This window comes from Lagopus muta, chromosome 3 (genome assembly GCF_023343835.1).
Source record: "Lagopus muta isolate bLagMut1 chromosome 3, bLagMut1 primary, whole genome shotgun sequence".
Lineage (NCBI taxonomy): Eukaryota > Metazoa > Chordata > Aves > Galliformes > Phasianidae > Lagopus > Lagopus muta.
In genome coordinates, this window is record NC_064435.1 from 18789925 (window position 1) to 18803923 (window position 13999).

A 13999-nucleotide genomic window follows, 5' to 3' on the forward strand; every position below is an offset into this window, starting at 1 on the left:
TTTTATCCATCTGAAGTTGTGCACAGAGATAAGACATGGAGAATGACAAATGTATATATACCTTTTTTCTTCAAAGAAGAGAAAACACGCTTTTTCAAGCAAATACATTTTCAGGATACCAATGCAAACAGTCGGTAAAAGCCACAGAAAGATGCTGCTCTTTACTAAAGGAGCAGTCTTTTCTCAGCAAACTTGTGTAAATATCTCTCATTTAATAAACCAAGGAATAAGGACTCCCTTATTCCTGTGCAGAAGCTGCTGCCAGAACTGCACCTGTGAGCATAACCCTCATCAGAAGATCTCAAGGCAGCAATCCTCACATCCTAAGTCCCCCAAAGGGATTTCAGGAAATCAGATAATTTTATGGACAAGCCAAGCTTCTACCATTCTTTCATACATGAGAGGATAGTGCCACATAGCATTTTTTCTTCATACAAAATTTCTCCAACAAATGAAAGGCTATCACCAAGCTTCTCTCATCCTACAGACCAAAGTAGAAAATACCAAGGCAGAGATCATCTCATTATGTGCTCATCATAAAGCATAATAGGGACCCAAATTTCAGTAGCGCTTATCACTCAGCACGAGTGCCTGAACAACCAAAGTGCATGGGAACTGCTTCCAGTATCTCTACCCTGACACCAAACCCACACATCACTTGTAAAAGAATCAGATGAAGTTCAGATAAGTATGCTGCGAGTAGGTGGACAGTGAGGGAGTTCTGAGATATCTCATTAACTGCACTGCTCATTAGTGGACAGGACAGTACATTTCCAGCACTTTTTGGTCTTCAAAGACCCTTTTTTAAACATACGTAAAATGGATAAGCAGGATACGTGTTCCCCTTGTCATCACAACAAGCCTATGCCAGCCTTCACAGCATGTTTCAATTTGCGTTTATCTTACTGAGAAACAATCCAGCAGCAGCAGCTAATGATCTTTTTTGCCCTAATGAATTTACCTTGAGAGAAATCTATCTGGGGCTCTGTGCTGTTCACACTTATTAAAACATGAAAGCTGGACTAACTCTGCAAAAGACGTTGGCAGTTAACTCTGAAGTCAGTTAAATGTCAGCGTTATGAACCAGGAATCAATTCAGGCAATGCAACACTGCTCATATTAAAGGTGATGCCTGCAGCAGCTCTGTACTCAGCAGGGATCCTGAATAAGCCACAGTACAGAGGAGCAGGGCCCAAAAGGCAGCTCTTTTGGTGTAAGGAAACAGGGGTGCCAGGAAAGCAAAAAATAACACACAGCTGTTTCTGTTGGCATAGATATACTTAGGATAACATGGGCAAAAAAAAAATGCTGTTGCAAGACATGTGCATGCAGATCTCCTATGGACAGACACCATCACAGTATGGGGCAACAAGTTGCATAACACATGTGAATGACTGAATAAAAAACTATAAATAGTATTTATTTGTAGATATTTCTGTCCTGAAGCCAAGTTTTGCTCCACTTGTAAAAGTCACATTCTTCCTGGACAAGAAATACTGCCTGGATACCACAGTATCCAATACTTCAGCTCCTTCCCAGAGTGGAGGGCCCACCAGCCTAGCCTTGCAGTCTGTATGGACACACAGCCACGTGCTTCCCCACCTTTCTTCTTCATTAACTAAAATGAGGAGCAGAGCTGTATCACAGCCTTGTGGCAACAAGCAACAGGCAAAGCACAGGCTGCCCAAGCAACAGCAGTGCCAAAGCCTTTTGCTCAGTATCTGCCTGGGGGAATTACTGAGTAACAACAAACATTCCTCTGCATTGCTGTGTGACCTCACTTATTTCCCATTATATACAGAAGCAAAGCACTTAATTTTAAGGACAGAGTATTATAAATGCTAATAGGTATACAATAAACAAAGTAGAATTGTCTATAAATCTGCCACTTTACCTGCCAAGTGCCAGTTAAGGTAAAATGAAAATCACAATCCCTGTGTAAGAAAAGTTACATAAGTTGGCGAGCGGGTTCAAAACCAGAACACAATACTCAGAACATTGCATTCATCTGTAAAAGAGAGCAAACCATCAGATGAAAGGGAGAATAGGCCTGAATATGATTAAAGCCCTTATGTTCTTCCCAAATAGCACTGAATTAGACTTGCTGAAGTCTGCAGATTTAAAATACACAATAATAAATTTGAGGTATTGAGTCATCGCCAATTATTTTTAAAGAGCAAACTGTTTATTTATAAAGAAACTGACATCTGTAAAAGACAAGAAGGACTCACAGCTGATGAAGGAACAGTCTGTGGAGTTTGAAGCTTTTGTTTTGTTATTTTGTTTTTCTTAATGTACTTTGCTTCACCTCCATTTCTACGTTCAGAAGTGTCAAACTTCAAACTCCTCCTTTTTGGCTTCTCCTGGAGAAAGAACTATTGTGGCCTTCAGAGGTTTTGTCAAACCCTTCACACACCTTTAACAAGATGCTAACCCTTAATGCAGTAGTACTGTTAGCTGAATGAGTGAAGTTAAGTAAGCGTTACAATACACATCCAAGCCTCCCAGATGCCCAATGGTCAAATGTCACAAACATCAATTCCTTTGGCTCTTTGGAGAAGACTGAGTTCCCAACAACTGGACATCCTGAAAAGGAATGCTGTGCTGAGTTTCCAGGAAGAAGCACAGGGCACCAGTCTGCCCTGTTGTTAGCATCTCTGCACCGCCAGCAGCCTGGGCGGATCAGGCCAGGGACACGATGCCAAATTTTAGGGTTTTCCCCATGTGTACTGCAGGCAGAGCTGCACTGCTTTATCCTGCTCTCACACAAAGCCTCCTCTCCATAATCAGGCTTACCCCATATCTGCAGTAGTCCAGTATCCTCTTAACACAGAGGATCATCCATATTGGATCAGATCAAAGGTCAGCCTGGCCCGGCATCTTCTGGGACAATGCCCACGGGGGAAATCAATACAGACAAAGAGTAGGGCAGATCCCAGGAATTTGTTATTTTTCTTATGTTTCCTGAAGTTTTTAGCATTCACAGCATGGTGCAGCAGATTCTATAGCCTGCCTATGTGATGCCAAGGAACTGCAGGCAAACCTGGGTAATGCAGTGGGAAGTAGAATGGTAACATTTCTTGTTCCTCAACACTGCACCACTGCTCCATAACCAAAGAAAGATTTTAAGACAACAGTACAACTACTGCATTCATTAGTTTTATTGGAATACTCTGAGATACTTTGGTTTTGGGGCTCTGGATCTTCCCTTCATGTCCTTTCCTACACACAGTCCATATTGACTCCTTTCTTTGCCTTTCTTTGTCCTGAGCAGCAGACGCATTACTCTGTAATACCCAGTGAGAGAAGATCATTCTAAGTAGTTTCTGATGGTAAACGCCAAAGTACTTCTCATCTCTGAGATCAGAAAAAGTTAGGCAAAATGTAATTCTTTGCCCATAGGTAAATAACCTTTTGATGGAATCTTCAGTTATTGGAACTATTCTCACAAATAACTTTTTTGCTTTTGCGATGCATCTGTTGCATTTATTTCTCCTCTTCTCCTGAGACTCCCCATGTGCTGTAGACATTTGAAACGGCATCTGATAATTCAAGAAAACAGCCTTATCTATTCCATTTTTCTGATTCACTTTTTCATAAACATCAGCAAGAACAGAGTAAGATATTAGGTAATCATACCCAAAATTCTGTCTCCATATTATTGTTAAGAAACATGTGGCTTTGGGGATGGCAAAGGTTCCATCCAACAGAGCATTTCACATGTATTCAAAGGAAGATGAATAGAAGGAGCCACCCAATCACTATCACACAAAGAAAGAGATTAGTTCACCTTGATAAGGTTTAAGTCATGGGTGCTGTTCTTTCCTTCTTATTATTTACTGGAGAGAGCATCTTTGAGTTACATTAAAGATGGGTATTGAATAAGGAGAACAGCTACAACTACATAGTCATTCCTGACCCCTCATGGAGTTTTCTGCAGTCTTCTCTGCTTCCTCTGCAAGAAAAGCAAAGTGAATAATAAAGCATATTTTCTATATAAAAGGGTGGAATTCATGCTGTATTTCGAGCTCATTAAAATATCATCATGAATAAGGCAATACAGTATGACATAACAAGACCCCTACGTTTCTGGCCACCTCAGCGAGTACGGGGTTGGCTGGTTTGTTTTGCTATAATGCCGGCAGAACAAGGAGCCACGTACCAAGCGTTACCCAAAATTAATCATGCAGCATATCTATTGGTGAATGCATAATCCTTGCTCTTCAGCATTTCTCCTTTCATAAGAAGCTGTCCCTCTAGACAGTCGGACAGGATCTGAGTGAATTTTCTTCCCTGGAGGTATGAGGACCAGCAAACGGAGCCAAAATTCCCACATAAACAGTCCAATTTCAACAGCTGGAATTTTAATATTGCTAATTATATTTGCTATAAAAATTGTATCTCTATTAACTATGAATTTTTGGATATTTTAAGCATGGAAATAGTTACAGAAATGACAAATGAAAAATAACGACCGTATGTAAAACAGCTTCCAGAGTTCTGATAATTGCAATTATGGATCTTAATGAAATCCAGCATATCAGATTAGTTTCACAATCTCTACTCCTGAGTTGTATTACCATGACATCTTCCAACAAGAGAGGAGCAAATGGATTATAAATACAGACTAATTTTGTAGTCTTCTTTTCAGGCTGATTTTCTTGTACTTTCTGGCAATTTTTAAGAAAATATTTTCCAATTAATTGAAAGTCATTTAGTGCTCTCACCAAATTACTCCTCAATGAGTCCTGAGCAGATACACTTTCCTTTTTCCCTAGTGCCTTTGATTTCTTCTTTGCATGCACAGACATGCACTTAATTAAAACTTTCCATCCAAGTGGCATTAGCTAGACACACAAGGCATACCAAGAGGCTCTCAGGCTTCCAGCCAGAAAGCCAGCAGTGCTGACACCTTCCTTCATTTACGTTAAAAAGTCAGCAAAACAAGCAATTTATGACCACTATCAGCAGCAAAACAGCACAGACACAGCCTTTAGCTAGTACTGGTCCCACTGACCTGTCCACGTTGCCAAATGCAAGGTCAGAACACACTTGAACTAAGTGTCTTCTAGAACACTATAATAAAATAAATCACTAATACAAACATTTAAAAAGGTGTCAGGGAGCAGCAAGAACAAATCCCATTAGTAGACAAAAGGATTTGTGAGGATACCTACCATTCACCACTCTGAAAATGTAACCCTGAGGCTTGAGATGTACAAGCAGGGCACAGATGCATCACATTATGAAATGAGGTTTGGTTTTTATCAGGATGTCTGGATTTTTGTTAGCAAATAAAGATACAATGAAAAAAGCAAAAGCCTGTCATACAGCACTATAATTATGCACTGGAATTTTAAAAAGTATCTGAAGAAGGAGAAACAACTAAAAAAATCATGTAATTGCCAGAAGCGTTTTTGAAAGTCCGTAAGGCATGACAATAGCTCTCATTCTGTGGTACCAGCTCTGCTTTGAAAGACTAATGGAAGATGTCAGGAAGATGTCTGGCAAACAACAGGAAAGTGTATTTTTGACCACCAGTGTTGACCCTACAGGGAAAACAGAGCTAGATGATGGCCCTTACCTCTCTTAGGTGCTGATTTTCATACCTTTCACATTTAAATGGAAATCAAACTAGAGCAGTTTTAAATTAAGACTAGTTTTCACATGTGGTAGTACTGATAATCCTCTACACTACAGATTTCCTTTACTGAAAATAAGCAAAATCCTACAAACTTATTTTTACAGCCAGGATCAGTTCTACTAAGACTGGGAAGAGAGAAACAAGTGGAGATATCTTCAAGGCTCTGAGGCCCAAGTTCAGCACAAATTCTGACAACAAGAAAAAATCCAACTGTATGTGAGAAATATTTTCTCGCTTTCCCATGTAAGAATTGGCTGAACTGGGGCACGAGAACCTCTCTCATCATAATCTTTTCATGTAAAGAGTATCTTAGAGTTAGTTCTACACACATACTCATGGAAAAGCTTTTTTCAGAAAATTCAGGTGAAGTCCTGACTTCTAGAGGAACAAAAGTATTGCATTGGCCGCAGGAATGCCAAGGTCTGGCTCTTCTGCAGAGCTATAATGAATAGAGAGGTACAATGGGCAACCATTGGGAAATGACCAGCCATGTACACAATGAGTTGTAAGTCTTGCTCAGAACTTTTTTGCCTCCTAAATTTTTAAAGGCTAAAGGATATGGAATCACAATAAAAAAGGACTCTGCAGTTTTCACCAAAATTAATGGAAATCAATGGAAATTAATGGCTTGAGAAATAAATAATCATTCTAATATTCAAACTGAAAAAAAAGCAAACATTTACTGAGATTTTAGGCTCATTTCCAATTTCAAGTGCCAGCCACTTTTGAAGAAGAAACTTGTAATATTAATGTTATAACTGAAGCTCAAATGTAATCCTACAATTATGGAATCTGCAGGCAATAACCAGACAGTCTCACGAAAACTCCAATACACATCAAAGAAATTCAACAGAAGAATTACATAATTCTCAGTACTACAGCTACTGAATAAAGTTGATGCAGAAAGGAAGATGATTTACTTTGACAAAAAGATACATGTGAGATTGGTCGGCTAAATCATGTAAGCGCCTTTGAAAGGCTCCAGACACGGCTCAGCAGAGCTTTTTGGTAAGACAAGCTTTTGTAAAAACTTCCCTGAGAAAATGTTAACCACTCGAGAGTAATTTAAAAAAACCTTCTTTTGTATTCTCATTTGTAAAAATACAGATCATGTCCCTGTATTCACAAACGTTTTATAACTAAGGACACAGGAATGTTTTCACAAAGCTGCTCAAAACAGCTTTTTTTGTTATTTTATTCCTAAATATAGGAAGGCAAAGCTTTGAACAGATGTATTTTCTACTCATTGTTACATATGCAGCCATTTTACTGTAGTTTAAGTTGCAGGATATGAACACTGATTGGGGTTTTTACCTTGTACTGGGTCTGGATGGGACGATGTTAGTTTTCTTCACATCAGCCCATCTTGTTTTATGTTCTGGATTTGTGATTAAAAAAAGCGTTGGTAACACATCAACCTCTCCTATGGAAAGGTTGAGAGAACTGGGATTGTTTAGCTTGGAGAAGAGAAGGCTCCGGGGAGATCAAATTGTGGCCTTGCAGTGCTTGAAGGGAACACATAAATTGGAGGGGGAATGGCTGCGAGGGTGGATAGTGATAGGACAAGGGGGAATGGCTTTAAACTGATACAGAGGAGGTTTAGGTTGGATATTAGGAGGAAGTTTTTCACACAGAGGGCGGTGACACACTGGAACAGGCTGCCCAAGGAGGTTGTGGATGCCCCATCCCTGGAGGCATTCAAGGCCAGGCTGGATGTGGCTCTGGGCAGCCTGGGCTGGTGGTTGGCGACCCTGCACACAGCAGGGGGTTGAAACTAGGTGATCATTGTGGTCCTTTTCAACCCAGGTCATTCTATGACTCTGTGATTCGATTGCTGAATTGTGCTTGCATAGCATCAAGGCTTTCTCTTTTCCCTACTCTGCCCTCCCCAGCAAATAGGAACTGTGAGGACCCACAGCCAAGACACTTGTCCCAGAGCGACCAAGGGAATAATCCATGGGACACTGCATATCCATATGATGTGGTGCTCAGCAAAAAAAAAAAGATGATGGACAGGAGCACAAAGGGGTAACACTCAATCGTCTTCTAAAGCATGCTGAGGCCGTGCTTTTCCGAAAGTGGCAAAAACCAGTCTGCCCACTGGAAGAAGTGAATGAATTCCTTCTTTTTATTCACTTGTCCTCACTTTCGCTAGACCTGCTGCCATCTTTATGTCAGTCCTTAAGTCCTTTGGCTTTCCTTTTCTCCCCTCGCAATGGGAAAGCAAACTGAGTAGGTGGTTGGCTACTGGCTGAGCTCAGCCTACCATACAATTTTTGTTATATTTACACTTCATTAGTTAAACATCACTACTTTGGAGTTTCATTTCATGATTATCAGATTAAAATTCTGTTCAGAGAAATGAGAATCAAGGAAGCTAACAAAGGACAAGTTTCCAAGAAGTGCATGCTTAAGGCAGGTACCACATTACAGGGGCCCAAGTCCTGGATGGACTCAGTCACAAGGAGTTTAAGAATTCTAGTGAAATCAGTCCTTGTGTGTGAACTAAAAGTAAGAGGCAGAGGATGCACAGCAGATGCTCAGACAAGGTAGAGTCAGAAAACAAGGAAACAGGTACAACGGAATCAGAGGAAGGAGTGCATGGCAAATAATAAATCCAACTGAAATAGAAAAACTAAGCAGATGAAAGATTTGAAAGAGAAGTCTCTGTTTATGGTTGAGTTCTTTTTTACAACCATACAAAGTTTTCAGGAAATACAATTCAGCCCCTTAAATCTGGAATCAGATGGCAGTGCATTAGTGTGAACAGTGAAGGTGAAGAAGAAAAGTCTTCCCCTGCTGCTACCTGATGTGAGCAAGCAATCATTTATAATTGGATCGATGTGCTGAGTTCCATTTCTCCTCTGTCTTGTTTACTCCCAGCTAAAACAAATGCTGCTAAGCTATGGGCTAACAGAAGAGAGAGCCATGCTCTGTGCTGGAAGGATGAATTCTACAGCAGAGAGATAATATATGCACTGAAAGCTTGAGTTACCCTATCCCAAATCTTATGTGATTTATTAATAAATCTAAGTTTTCATTGAGCACAGCATAGAATAGATGTGAGGTAAGATATACAAAAGAAAAAAAACTTGAAAACAAAATCAGTATAGGATGTCTCATATTCTGTTGCCCTGCACACATTTGTATACTACATTGTGTTTGCTGCAGTTAAATTAGAAACCAAGTCTCACAGCTGCCTTATCATTTTGAACTATTGAGCCTCTAGGTCTCAAAGCAATAAAACAGTGGAAAACATTGGACGTTTGTATTTGCGAAACAGTAGCAAACTTAAAGAGAGTCCATGTCAATAGACATTATTTTGCAATCCACTACCATAACAAATTTTGACATTAACAAAGTTTATTCCATAACAGAGCAGAAGAGACAAAGCATGTCACAGCTTTATCCAAGTACAATCCCTTCCAATTACAAAGAAAGGGCATAGTGAGCATCATGTTAACTGAGGCCAAATCAGATTATTGTTTCTGTACACTTAAAAAATCCACAGAAAAGGATAGTGTTTAATACATACTCTTTGACCCACACTCCATCTAGTAGTGGACATTTACTGGCCACCTATTGGCCATGGTTTGGAAGCTGGCAAAGGGATCGGAACTAAAACAGGAATGGTCAAGGGCTAACGCTGATTTTAAAAAAAAAAAGAACAGAAATTTAGAAATCATATATAAATACAGACATGCTTGAGCTCATCTTTGAACAGGACAGAATAATTAACCAAGGGAAAAGAAGAAATAAGTTTTTATTATCTTGAAAAGAGTACACTCTTACCACATCAAGAGCTATTAAACACTAATTCTTTCTAACCAGAAAACCACATAGAAGAATATGGAGTCAGCAACTGACAGTGACTAAAAGACTGATAGACTGATATGTCTTTCCAAATCTCTTCATCCTCCCTCACGCATTATTTTTCCAGCTCAGTTATCATCTACAATCTTAATCATAACAACAGAAGTAGACACTGGAAGAAAGTTTGGGTTTTTTTTTTTCCTACTTATCACAGAACTCAAATTGCTGCTGAAAGACTTGGTCTAAGAAAATGCAATAGTTTTCATTGAATCATAATCGCAGAACACTAGGTGTTCACAGGAACCTTACAGATCACTCAGTTCCAGCCTCATTGCATGGGCAAGGAAGGTCTCCTTTCACTAGACAGGTTCCTAGGGCTCCATCCAACCTGACCTTGAACACCTCCAGGAATGGGGCATACACAGCTTCTCCAGGCAGCCCATGACAGTGCCCCACTGCCCTCTGAGTGAAGAATTTCTTCCTTATATCTAACCTAAACCTAATTCCTTACAGTTTAAATCTGTTACTCCTTGTCCTGTTGCTACACACCCTGATAAAGAGACCCTCTCTTTCTTTACTGCAACAAGACCTTCCCAGAGCTTTCTCTTCTTGAGTCTGAACAACTGCACTTATCTCAGTCTTTCCTCACAGGCGAGGTGCTGTAGCCTTTTTGTGGCCCTCCCCTTGACCTGCTCTAACATCTCTGTTGTCAGCAACTGCGAAACTGCGAGACCCCCCCGCGGGGTCTGATGTGTTAAGCTCCCTCCCTGCTCTAATGATTGATGTGTGGTGTGCGCCCTTGGGGGCGTAGACGAAGTAATTAGGCTATATAAGGTAGTGTATACGGGTAATAAATGCCATTTGCTGCTCATCATATTGGTGTCACCTCAGTAATTGGCCAAGCTGCGGTCTCCCGGGGAATCGGAACGGGCGCGTGCTGCAACACATCTCCACATCTTTCTTGTCCTAAATGCCCCCAAGATGGAAGCTGTACTCTACATGGGATCTCAGAAGAGCAGAGCAGAGCGGTAGAATCACCTCCCTCAACCTGCTAGCCACACTTCTCTTGATACAGCCTGATCCAGGACAAATCCTGAATGTCTGAACAGAATATGATTTGGGAAGAAAACTATTTGCTTCCACGAACAGCTGCTGTATTATGAAACTCTTGGACCAAAGGCCAAGCCTGTCAGCACTGGGCCACCCATTTCAAAGCACCAAACCTTACACCAGCACGTAACTGAAGTTAGCAGCTGTGTTAGCCAACAGCACCTCAGTTGCTCTATTTTTCCTCCAAAATAGCTTGAATTAAACCTGGTAACACTAGCCCTCGACAGCCTACGAGCTGACAACAAATTCTGTGGGCTCCCACTCCATTCTTAGCTCTACAACCTTTCTCGCGCTTCAAAGCAGTGCAGTAGGAAAGAGATGCCAAACAGTTATGGCAAGAGACAATCAGACTTAGATATGGCAGCTAAATTCTGATGAATCAGAGATACTAGTGATGGTCTGTGCACTTCATGGTACCATGATAGTATCCTTTACCAGAAACCCAGTTAAAACACATGCCATAAAGTAAGTGCCTCAAAAAAAGGAAAAATTGATGCAGCTCCAGCAATGGAGTACTGCGCTTAAGCAAAGGCCCTTGTACTTCTCACCTGTTCTCACAAGTGCTTCCTTTAGTCAGCTGAGCTCATTTCGAGACCAAACATTTCAGCACAAACCAAGTTTTGAAGCATGATGATCTAAGCTAGAGAAGGAAAAGTGATCCAGGTATGTCATGGAGGAGAAATACTTTCCAGACATGGACATAATTTAATTGACTTTTACAATGTAAAGATTCCAAACTGAAGAATATATATAACCATAGGTTAGAACATTCCTGAAAACCACAGTTAAGTAGGCGGTCAGCTAGAGTCTGCTGCAAATCCTGAGGCTGTGCTAATGTGGGGCCTGATTATCACCTCTTTGCAGAGCAAATTCCAATTCTGCCACACATAAAGTAAGTCCCTAAAAATAATCCCTTTCCTAGAGCCACTCACATACGTTTCCTTTCCACAGGAAAACAGTTGTATCAGCAATTGCTCTTGCAAGACTGAGCTGAGTATACAACATGAATAATACATCACATCAGAAACTCACTGGTATACTTATTGACCTCTGCTGTTTCCATGCTGGTGTCTACTGTAGATATAATTAATTGGAAAAAAAAAATTAACACAATAGAGAAAAAGATCAGAGCAGAATATAAGACCACACAGGAAAAACACGACAGTTCTCCATTTAGAAGGTTGGGATCAGCTCTCAAATTAAACTGAAATCAAGAGGAATTCAGCTTTTTGTTAGCAGCATCAGTTCACATTCACAAAAGCTCCTTAGATAGCAGCTGAGAAACATCTTCATCATATAAATGTTGTCAAAGTTGCTCTGATAACACAATTACTTTTATTAACCTCATTATTCAATCAAATCAACAAAGACCATCAACTAAATACAAAGTAGTATGTAAAGTTATAAGGTAAAAATAAGAAAGGACCTGAGCTAGAGCATACCCGATAGTTTCTAACAGACTGGTGGCAAGAGGTAACACAGCCTTTGAGTCAGAGTGCTGTGACTTGGTTAAACGTTTTGCACTGATTATAACTGTCAGTGTTCTACTACAAATAATTCCAAATTTTTTCAGAAGAAAATAAATCTTGAATCATTTTTTCCTACAGAAAAATTGCTTCGTTTCTCATGGCATTTCCAAGGAAATACACTTTCCTTTTAGGAAGAGAATTAACATATCAAACCAAGATTTTCAGAAACTCTCAGTAAATTTGGGAAGCTTATTTGTGGGAGCTCACAAACTTTACATCTGTAATAACAAGATTTTCATATTCACAGTTAGCAGTCATATAGGAAAAATAAAGTCGAAAGGTACTGCAATACCGAGAACAAAATTTTTGGCAAGTATTTGATCACTGCCTAATAAAAATATGATACCAGTCTCAAGAATACGGGAAGCACTTTTTTAGTTTGCACATAGGAGTCTACTTTTAAGGAAGTCTGCTCTGCCTCTTTCACTCCCGTTTGGGTAAAGCAAGAAATGGCAGAACGCAGGATAGCGGACAGCCAGAGAACTTCTGTTCTCCAGGTGTAACTTTTTGCATAAAAAACCTCTTATTTGAAGACATTAAAATGTAATTTTGCATTTTCTATGTTAATCCATGAAAGGAATTTTCATTTCCACAGTAACCAGGATTCAATCTGAGAGAAAAAAAAGATAGATAATTAAATTTCAAGGCTACCAATAAGACATAATTCTTCCTTTTGCCATTGCTGTGAAATATATAATGCCATAATAATTTATAATGCTGAGAATAGACAATCCTGAGAGGAAAAAAAAAACTAAATCAGCCCAGAAGTTTTCACAGGTTAGTGTGAAAAACAGGCAAAAATAACTAATCCAACTGAACTACAATATAATCCATTTCACTTAGCATAAAGTCTTTTGTTAACTTGGCTTTTAATATCCTGCAGCACCGACCAATTTAAAGCAGAAATCCTCAAACAGTGAGGATTTTATATATATATTATAGTACTATTAATAAACCTTCCAATAGTTATCTTAAATGCATCACACTGCCAAAGCAACATAAACAGTATTTATTCCAAAACAAGATCAAGCTTCCTTTTCCTGAGGTTACCCTAAAAAAATATTTTATTGGGATATCATATTCAAGTTAATAGAGTCCAGAACCAGAATTCAAACAGACACAAAACAGCAAGCTGAGTCTGATGCTTCGTGGGACATCTCTGTCCACACCTAACAGAAGAACAAGGGACCAGAAGTCCCAGTAGCTCCTGGCAATACTCTGACTTGAGCAGGGCTGCAACACACACTGATGATGCTGTGGGAGATGATGGTTCAGAAAACCAAATTCCTCTTTGCTGTTATTTGCCACACTTGATTCCCACAGGTACAGCATATGCTGCTTCATACACGTTCCTTCTTAGAGGCAAGCCAGCCTTTCCTCTTTCCAACCATTATAAACTGTAAGCTATTACAGAAATAGCTTACCCTTTCTATAACTATAGAAGGTATAAGGTAAAAGATACTCTGCCACCACACAGGGTAAAGGCTTCACTAGGTTGGTCATGTTACAGGTGCAAAAGTGTTGAAATACTTAATTAGCAGAGATTCAAATAAGCAAATATGAAAAACCTAGAAGCCTTCCAACAAGATTAAAAATCATGGAGTTCACACAAAAGAAGAATGGCCTACATTACCTTTGTTCTATGGAGAAATTGGAGAACCTTGTGAAAGAGCCACAGGTACAAAAGCTGACAACTGGAAATGTGGCTCAGCATGTCACTGCACAACAGTTCGAGCAGCAGCTGGAAGCAAGGCCATGCTGTCTGCTTACAGATACAGGAGCAGAACTGCACCACCTGGGGCTTAAAAGGAGCACTCAGAAGGTGCAGATTAAGAAGTGCAGATTTTTGAGATATTTGGATTATGACACTGCATCACGCAGAATGAGAGATGGAGGTTATCTT

At 39.8% G+C, this 13999-nt stretch overlaps 1 protein-coding gene across 7 annotated transcripts in view; it reads right to left on the reverse strand.

The window, feature by feature from the left end:
* Positions 1–13999, reverse strand: part of OXR1 (oxidation resistance 1) — a 240885-nt gene that overhangs the window by 192594 nt on the left and 34292 nt on the right. The gene's annotated exons all lie outside the window — the stretch shown is intronic.